The sequence below is a fragment of the Salvia miltiorrhiza genome, chromosome 1 (genome assembly GCF_028751815.1).
Source record: "Salvia miltiorrhiza cultivar Shanhuang (shh) chromosome 1, IMPLAD_Smil_shh, whole genome shotgun sequence".
In the NCBI taxonomy this organism is placed as follows: domain Eukaryota; kingdom Viridiplantae; phylum Streptophyta; class Magnoliopsida; order Lamiales; family Lamiaceae; genus Salvia; species Salvia miltiorrhiza.
In genome coordinates, this window is record NC_080387.1 from 7307911 (window position 1) to 7317942 (window position 10032).

The 10032-nt window shown below is 34.7% G+C and overlaps 1 long non-coding RNA gene across 1 annotated transcript; it reads left to right on the plus strand.

Annotated features, from left to right (window-relative positions):
* Window positions 1-219: 219 nt before the first annotated feature.
* LOC131016558 (uncharacterized) lies at window positions 220-3633 on the plus strand. Its single transcript, XR_009099075.1, has 3 exons — window positions 220-1164; window positions 1257-1296; window positions 2767-3633. It is a non-coding gene; the product is annotated as an uncharacterized LOC131016558 (long non-coding RNA).
* Window positions 3634-10032: the final 6399 nt, after the last annotated feature.

The window sequence follows — 10032 nt, forward strand, 5'->3', positions numbered from 1 at the left end:
GACAAAAGTCTTACGCCGATAAACGCCGATCGAAGTTAGAATTCAATGTTGGGGATCGAGTTTTCCTCAAAGTTTCTCCCTCAAAGGGAGTTATACGTTTCGGAAAGAGGGGCAAGTTACGACCCCGTTTTATAGGACCTTTTGAGATCCTAGATAAGATAGGCCCTGTAGCCTATAGGTTAGCATTGCCACCCAGTATTGGAGACGTACACAATGTGTTTCATGTCTCTCAGTTAAGAAAGTATGTGTTTGATCCAAAACATGTGATTAAGCATGATGAAGTGGTCCTAGCCCAGGACTTAAGTTATGAAGAGAAACCAGTCCAGATACTTGATCGCAAGGTTCAAGTTTTACGTAACAAGAACATCGTTCTTGTTAAAGTGAAGTGGAACCATCACGGGATGGAAGAGGCCACATGGGAACTTGAAGATTCAATGAAAGTCAAGTATCCCCAGCTAGATTATCAAGGTATGTAATTTCGGGGACGAAATTTTTTTTAAGGAGGGAGGAATGTAATACCCCGTTCCTTTTTGCTAAGTTTAGAATATTTTTTCGAATTTAGAAGTAAGATGATTCACGCCGGATATAAAGAAAATGAATTTATTTTTAATTCCAACAAAAATGATTTACAAAAACATTTGTAAATTTAGTTATTGAATTTATATGCATTGCATATTTATTTAATTTAGTATTTAAGTATTTTCACGAGCTATTTATTTAACGAACCCTGAAGTATTTATTACAGTCCCGATATTTTATCTATGTTCCTAATAGCCACCTTATATCATGATTATTTATAGCATACATGTATTTATGCAGACTAATAAAATCCTCCCATATCTCATCCTCAATCCACTACTCATCAATGGTGCTACACTACTCACCAATTCACTATTTCCACCACCAACGTTAACATCACTACCCACTCACACTTTCCACTCTCCCCACTCACACTTCACACGATACTTTGCCCCCCACCAAAATAAACTTTAGCCATAATACCCATTCCCTTCCACTCACCATTTCTCCTACATACCAAGGAACTAAGTGCAGAGCTACACCCACAGAAGTTCAGCTATACCACACGGACATCCCTATCACTTCACTCATTCTGAAAATTTTCATTTGCTCACCAAGATCATTTCGACAGAATCCAGCACACAAGTAAGATTTCTAAATCAGTTTCTTTACATTCTTCCCTATGAATAAGAGCCTTCATTTAAATGGTATTCATATCTATGAACCTTCTTTTCCAGCAAACAAACAGGATCAACACTCACTGAAATTTCTCACAAGGTAGCCATTTGATTTCTTTTACCTCTGCTCATAAATCGAACTTCAAGCTGCAAGCTTGTTCAAAGCTATATACAATTTGATATATACCCAGCAACGCATTTCAAGCATTTCATTAAAATGACATTCATAATCATAAGCATACAATCTATATATATATATATATATATATATATATATATATATATATTCATACATCAGAGCATGATTTATAAAAGAAGAAGTAGAGGAGGACGACTTTTTGAAGCTTGGTTTCTCCATGTCTCAGTTCTTGCTTCTAGCTTGTTGAGTGAGTGTTGTGTTTCTTGCTGAGTCGAGTCAGGGGTGGGAAGAGGTTGGCTGTGCGTCGACGGCGCAGTGACGAGCTGTTGCTGCTGCTGTCGCCGAGAGAGAGACCGAGGGAGGCGGCGGCGCTCGTCGTTGCCAAGGGGGAAAGAGAGAGTTGGGGGTTAGGACGCTGGTGGTGGTGGCGTGAAGCCGCTGCCGTCGTCCGCTGGATTTTCAGAAGGAGGCGACGGCGGATCTGCTGCGAGGACGCCGGAGGCGGCGGAGCTCCGCGGCGGTTGCGCCTGCTGCGTGAAGGAGAGAGGGCTGGGTGCGTGAGTTTGTGTTGGTGCGATGAGGGAGATGGGAGAAGGGGGTCTGGCGGAACCAAAGTAAAGGAGAGAGGAAGATGATGTGGTGATTCGGCGGGCGGCGGCCAGTCGCCGGAGGAGGAGCCGTGGCGGCGGAAATTTGAGGGAGCCGAGAGAGGGAGAGAAGAGTGCTGCTGCGCAGCTGCTTGTGTGTATGAGTGTTGTGCGATTTGAGGGAGATAAGAGAGTGTAGGGTTGGGCTTTGGGCTTGGTGAGAGTTGGGCTTGGTTAGAGTGGGCTTGAGTGTAGTTTAGGGCTTAGTTTGAGAGTTTGGACTTGAGGTTGGGCCTTTGTTTTAAATTTTGAGGTTGGGCCGATTTTAATTAGAGTGGGCTCGAGTCATGGGCCGATTTTTATGAGTATTTGGGCCGAGATTTTTATTTATTTTTATTTCAGTTGGGCCTTTAATTATTAAATCTTTTGGGCCTTTATTAATTTATTTAATTGGGCTGTGCAGTTTCTTTATTTAAAATGGACTACATTATTTAATTAATTAGACTTATTAAGTTTGATTAATTATTTTAAATTTTTATAATATTAAATTATTATTATGTGCATATTTTAAGTAAATTACTTATTATATGCTAAGCATGACATGATTTGCATTATATTTTGCAATAAAAATATTTATGATTTAATTGGTTTTATTTATAATTCCAATTATTAATTAAAGATGAGTAAGAATATTGTTGGTGTTCTTAACTCAAGAGAAATGTTTTCAATTATTTATTTATTTAAATTTTGAAAACCCGGCTAAGTGAATCATAGAATATTAAGCACTACACCTTGACTTAAGATTAGAATTCAAGGAGACCTATTGAGAATAGATTTCTTGTAGGCTTTGAGCATCAGGAGGATTAGCACTGCTTTTCCAATTCAGAGATAAGATTAAACGACAGGCTTTGCCTATACAGGTGGGCTTATTTTTCAAATGTATGATTTAGCTATTGAGCTTAAATATTCGTGAAATATAAACTGTTTATCCAATAAAATATTTTTGTGCACTCTACCATGTTTAAGGCTCGTACAGTTAATCAATTGAGGTTCTCTTATAACCTAAAACGTTATTTGAGAATTGTGTACACTTGTTAGCTGACTCGGTGGGTTGATCTCCATCGGGCACTAACCAGAGGCGTTATAAGGGTGCTCGACGGGATGTGTTCCGGAGCATAGAAATGATAGGCCTGTCTGGATTAATTTCCGAGGTTTATTATACTTGGCTGGGTTACGCCCTCAGTTCAAGTCAGCGGGAGACAGAGATCCGTCGGTGGCTAGAGGTCCGGGATCACAGCGAGTAACAGAATGGAGTGTGCAAACGCGCGCAAAATAATTAAGTATATATATATGAAAATGTTTTAACATGCATAGAAGTTATTTCTCTTTAAAACCTTTTATGTCATGTCAGTAAGATTGGATAAACTGTTCTTCAGATTATGAAATGCTTTAAAAGTTGCAGCCCACTAAGTACATTAGTACTTAGCCCAAAATTACTTTCAAATGTTTTCAGGTTAATGGCTGGTGATGACGGGGCAGAGCTGAGGCTAGGGTTCAACTCCGTATTTTGTCTTCCGCTATTGCACTAGCTTTTATTTGTCTTTTGTTTCTCCAACTTAAGACTTTTATGTTAAATTCTGAATTATGTTTTTATCGAGCTTAAACTCTCAACTTCTAGCTCTATGTTATTTAACATTGGTTATCGGAAGCATGAAACCGAACTTGTGATCCTAAGGCTTTGAATGTTGTTGATTGATTAGTATCACTTGATTTCTATCTTTCTTCATTCAAAGGGCATTGCCCAACATTTTTATTCTATTATCTGAATTTCACAAGGTTCTTCCCTTGTTCATTTATATGATTTTAGTCGTACCCCAGTTATAGTTTATTCCTTCAAGAATTGGGGTGTGACAAGAATTATTAACTAGGCAGAAAAGAACAAAGCATAAATACTTAAGCAGAATTAAACTATTAAACCTAGGCATAGTTAAAAGCATAAAGTAAAGGCTACTAGAATTTAAACACTATTAGGCTAAGAATTTAAATACTAGTAATTAAAAGCTTCTAATCTAACTAGACATAAACGAAATTGCATAATTGAAAGCGAAACATAATGCAAGTAGAAACGAATAAATAAACGTAATTCATAAATACTGAAATCGTCTCGAGAAGCAAATATGTCACTTGATTACAACTCTAAACGAAGAACTAACTAAAACTGAATTAAAAGCTAACTAAAACTCGAAACTAAAGAATTATGAAAAACGAGAATTAAACTAAAGATTGTTTTGATTGCATAAGGTCGAAGCTACTCTTGTTCTGAAGGCTAAAAGATTATTTTTCTAGAAGAAAATTAAGCCCTATATATAGACTACCGATCAACCCTAAAAACCCTCAAAACGCCCATCAAAACTGGGCTTAAAAGATAAGCATCAAAGCAGCTTGCGCGCACAGGGGGTTGCACTGGATAACTTGCTCGGCAAGTCTTGGCAGCTCTGGTGAGTCTTGGCAGAGCTGGAAGTCAGCTCTGGACAAATAGTCAGCTCTGGATAAGTAGATTTCCAGCTCTGGAACAGTGTTGGCGTAGGTAGCTCTGGAGTTTGTCAGCTCTGGAGATGTAAATGCCAGCTCTGTAGATTTAGCTCTGCACACATAAATGACAGCTCTGGCAAAGGAAGTCTGGAAAGTCCGCCTCAACTCTAACATATGAAATTCAGCTCTGTCGAGCTTGGTCAGTTCTAGCGCTCCACTTGGTCAGCTCTGGAACTTTAGCTCTGTCGATTTGGAATTCAGCTCTGCCAACTCTGGAATTGTTAGCTCTAGCTCTGGCACGGGATTGTAAGCTTTGGCTCTGGCAGGCAGCAGAGTATGCAGAGTCAGCGCTGGCACCACTTTAAGCCCAAAATATCAATTTTTGATCCAAAAACGCCAACTTAGCATTCTTCCTCCTGTTTTATCAAAATCTCCTACAAAGCATTAACAAACTCATAAACACACCAACTTCCAGAATATTTAACTCAAAATTAGCACAATCAAACCCCCAAAATTAAGAACAATTAGGCATAAATCACCTTGTTTCATCAGACTAAGCTGACATTTCTCTTGAGGTAAAGCCAGAGCTGGAGAATCTCTACGCTGGATTAAGGGCGAGGACGTATGAATCACTGACAACTTTTGCAGGAGAATATCTTTAGCTGATTTGGGGTTCGTACGGGATGTAGAATGACTTATTTGCCCTCCTTGTAAACTTCTATAAATAGGGAGCTTATTTATCATTGTAAGGTTACACTAATTGAAATACAATACACTTCACCATTTTCATTGCTTTAATCCTAGCTTATCAACTGCCTTATATATTACAGGTGAATGATTATACTTAAAACTAGCAAACACAACAAATGAACTTCTCAATATATATATATCATATACTAAACTAAATTTTAATATTTACTACAAGTAAAAGTTTTTAAATTTGACGAAAAATAGTGTGAGACTGGACCTATTGTAATCTCCAATTAATCAAATTATGAATAATTAAGGGGAATTTGAGTTTACTAATCTTAGTTATAATTAATTGCCAATTATAATTTATTCATTCTCATTTATAGAATATTTTAATGATATTCTATCAATTTTTTGGTGAATATATTTGGAAAGTGACTATCTATATAAAATTTATAATGTGTCTACGAAAAAAAATAGTTTAAAAGTATTCATCATTATATGGATATATATATATACAAGTGTACCTCCCGCGCTATGCGCAGCGATTATAATTTTAGACTCGCGTCATGTTGAGTTGGGTATTAGATTTAACGATAAATTTATATGAAAAATGAAGAAAATCGAGCTAAGAGTTAAGAACAAAAAAATTGAACGTGCAAAAAACATAGCATTTGTTTATTGATTTCCTGATCTTATGAAAGGACTTGTTTACATTTAATGCTAAGGCCCATTTAATCTGGTTTCGATGCCCAAATAATAATATTTGAAAAGTACAAATCGTTGGTTGATACGCGTTTAAAAACTGTATTTCTGTAGTCAAAATATAAATCTTTCACTTCCCACTTTATTGACATACTAACTATAACTATTTCAATATCAATTTATTTAAACAAATTATTAGTCCATTCAACAAAAATGGATCAAGTATTTATTATCTTGATAATGTTACGACAAACATCCTTTTGCAATGTGAAAATTATATCTAGTTTCTTTTTAAAATTAATTATAGTTAAATTTTATAAAAAAAAATATAGAAGTTGTAATCGAGAATACACATCTAACTTCAACACTAATATGTTATCGTTGCATCAAAAGTTAAAATTACAGATCCTATTAATTATATACAAATTATTATTATATTTTTATATATACATTTTGCATAGGGTTAATTGCATCAAAATACCTGACTTTTTCCCAAAATTTGTTTTTTTGACAAACTTTTTAATTGTAGCAAAAATTTTAACTACATTTCAATTTATTGCAATCTCCGTCCCACGTATATTTTCGGCCAAATCCATGCTGAGGTGGACCTCCGTAAAGCTTAGGTGGCATGTCGTGCCGGGTAATGAAACATTGTCGTCTCAAATCCATTACAATAAATTGAAACGTAGCTAAAATAAATTGGCCGGAAATGAATGGATTTGGCCGGAAATATACGCGGGACGGACATTGCAATAAATTGAAACGTAGCTAAAATTTTTGCTACAATTAAAAAGTTTGTCAAAAAACCAAATTTTGGGAAAAGGTAAGGTATTTTGATGCAATTAACCCTTTTGCATATTTGTATAGAATTATATCGATTAATTTACTTTCTATAATTAAATTTAAGATTAAGATTAAGATTAACATATTTATGAACAAAAATATATATATATATATATAGATTGCACATATTCCTAAAGAAACTATGATAAAATAGTATAGAAACAATCGAATAGTCAAAAAGAAGAAAAAACAAACAATAAAAAGGAAAATAGAAAAGAAAAAAATTGAATAACGACAATCTTTAACTGAAAAAAAAATAATTGGAATGATAGAATAGAAATATTTTTTAAATGCTCATAGCATATTTGTTTTAAAATATTTCTCATATATTTATATCAAATTAAAGGTATTTTATAAACTTTTATTTAAAATGTATATTACATGTTATTTTAGAATAAAATATTACAAAAAATTGGAAAACATATGATTTGGATTTTAAAAAGGAAATTGAATGAAAAAAAAACTGTTACTCTTGTAACAAAAGGGTCAATACGTGAAAATGCAACTTTTTTTTTTTCCTTTTTTAAATGTAGTAAAAAAAATTAGATTGTGGATTGGACGAAAGAAAAACTGTGTTACTAAGGAGTCAATACGTGAATAAAACTGTTTTTTTTTTCTTTTTAAAATGTAGTAAAAAAAGATTTGATCGTGGGTTATACAATTTTTTTCCAATTCCAATTATATCTTTGCAATTGAATTAAATTACATTTACTTTGCTTTTTATATATATAAAGATAGTGGATTTTGAAAATAGCCTAATTACTATAGCAAAATTAAAAATTGTCCACTAATTTTATAACTTAAAAAATGGCCACACTTAAAAATAAAAATAAAAAATGCCCACACATAATTCACACCTAATTCACGCACAAATTCACACTTTTCTCTCTACACTTTTACTTTTCACTCTCACTTTTCAGTTTTCACTCTGATTTCAAATATTTACTCTCTCTCTCTCTCCAAATTGCGCACCAGAATTGAATGAAAGGAAGTGAGACCTCTTTGACACGAAGTAACGACTCTGAAAATCTCCATCACCGCCTCACCACCGTACCGCCACACCGCTGAAGAAGAAGAACAGATTCTCTAGACTATGATAACATTCATATTCCATAATTTTTAATATTCTTATGATGTCAATTCTATAGGGAATTGAGTGTTTGATAGTTGTTTTGTGCTTAAATTATTTTATCTTGTGAAATGTGATATTTTCTCGTACTTTAGTGAATTCTATAGAAATATCAAGCTGAATTTGGAAGAAGAAAGTTGTAGATTATATCGGTACGAGTTCGTGGGCGCAAACGGATTGCAAATCGGAGTTCACATGAGAAAGATATGGTTGAAACAAGAAAGTTGCGCGCAGCAGCGGAATGGCGGCAACTCCGACAGCGATCATATGGTGATCGACGGCTCAAGAATGAATTTTGGCCTGTAGGCGGCGACCCTGCCGCTGAGCGTCGCTGGGGTCGCCGAACTCGTTGTTTTCTCCGCGTTTTTACTTGTTTTGGGTCTTTTATTAGTATTTTCGAGTTCTTTACTGTATTTATCCCATGTGCTTGTATATAGGTCTTTTTGTTGACCTATTAGACAACTGTTCATTCAGGATTCTTTCCAGGTTCTATTAGTTTTATTTGTTTTAATTGCTTTTTTTTAATTATATCTTTTTATTTATTTATTTATGTTTGGGCTAATTTCTTTTTCTAATTATAGGATTTGTATGTAGTTGATAGAATTTATATGATTAATTTATTTGTAACTTTTTGTCTTCCAGTTTCTAAATCACAATTATTGGTGTTTGATTCTTATGGATTATCTGACCGATAATTTGCATATTTAGCTATTTGGTTTGAGACCTAGTGGAGATAACTATTTAGCGCATTTAGGAATGTGTGGTATGATATTAACCTTGAAACCTGACGGAGATAGGTAGATGTCACACCCCAATTCTTGAATGAATAAATACAATTGAGGTGCAACAATTTTTGAAATAACATAAGGGAAAATCCTTATTGAACCCGAATAATAAGATAACAAGTCGGAGTAGTCCCTTTGGATCACAAGTTTTGTTTCATATTTCTGACAACCGACATTCATTAGCATAAATCTAGGAGTTAAAAGTCTAAACTCCTTTGGATCATAAGTTTTGTTTCATATTTCTGACAACCGACATTCATTAGCATAAATCTAGGAGTTAAGAGTCTAAACTCGATCAGGGATATCATTTGAAATTTAACATGAAAGTCTTAAGTTGAGAAAACAAAAGAAAAATAAGAGTTATTGCTACAACGGAAGTCTTAAAAGAATATTGAACCGTAGCCTCAGCTCCGTCCCGCCAGCACCGGCCAGCCAACCAACCTGAAAACATTTGAAAGTATTTTTGGGCTAAGTACTAATGTACTCAGTGGGCAAGCATTTTCTGAAACATTTCATATTTTCGTAAATCGTAATTTATCCAATCATAATTGACATAACTTAGAAGGTTTTAAATTGAAAGAACTTCTAAGCATGTTAAAATAATTTCTTTTATTTGTGCGCACATGTCACACTCCATTTCTGTTACTCGCTGTGATCCCGCTCCTTTTAGCCACCGACGGATTCATTTTTCCCATAATGAACTCTTAGAAAAGTACGAGATTCATTTTCTTCGATTGGAGATAAACTTCAGGGTATACACAAAATGTTAGATCCCAAATAATTAATTTCAGACAAAATGATTCTTGTAGCATACAAACATCGAAGCATTCTTTTGTTGACAGCTGTAAGAAAACAAAAGAAATACTATCTATCTATCTATCCACTACATTATTTTTGGTATCCAAAATGCACTAGTTCTAGTTTGGTACATAGTGGAAAGTATTAAAACAAATTAATAATTTGCTAGCTTCCGCACCGCACGTATTCACTCAAGCAAACCAAACAGCTTCCAGAAATTAGAGGTGTGCAAACACAGGCAGACTACAAGAATTCAGCTAGAACTTGAAGAAAGAACGGCAGAATCAATATGAAAAAGGACAAAAATCATAAATCCACAAAACCAAAAGCAAGATGGGGCGGAAATGCATGTGAATTAGTATAGAGGTGTGCAAAAGCATAGAGGCAGCATTCTTCCTAACCTCTCTCTTTCATTATCATGTTGCTTAGTCTCTCAACAACTTTACTACCTCTCTCTACAGACATGATTTTACCAAGAAATCGTAACCTGAGACCAAGGCCGATTGGATTATGAACTATATATGTGCATCTAATTAGTAGTAATACACTAGCAGAAAGACTCCCAAGAACTTCACGATCAACAAAGAAATGAATGTTATAATTATAAATAAAGAAATACCCATGTAGG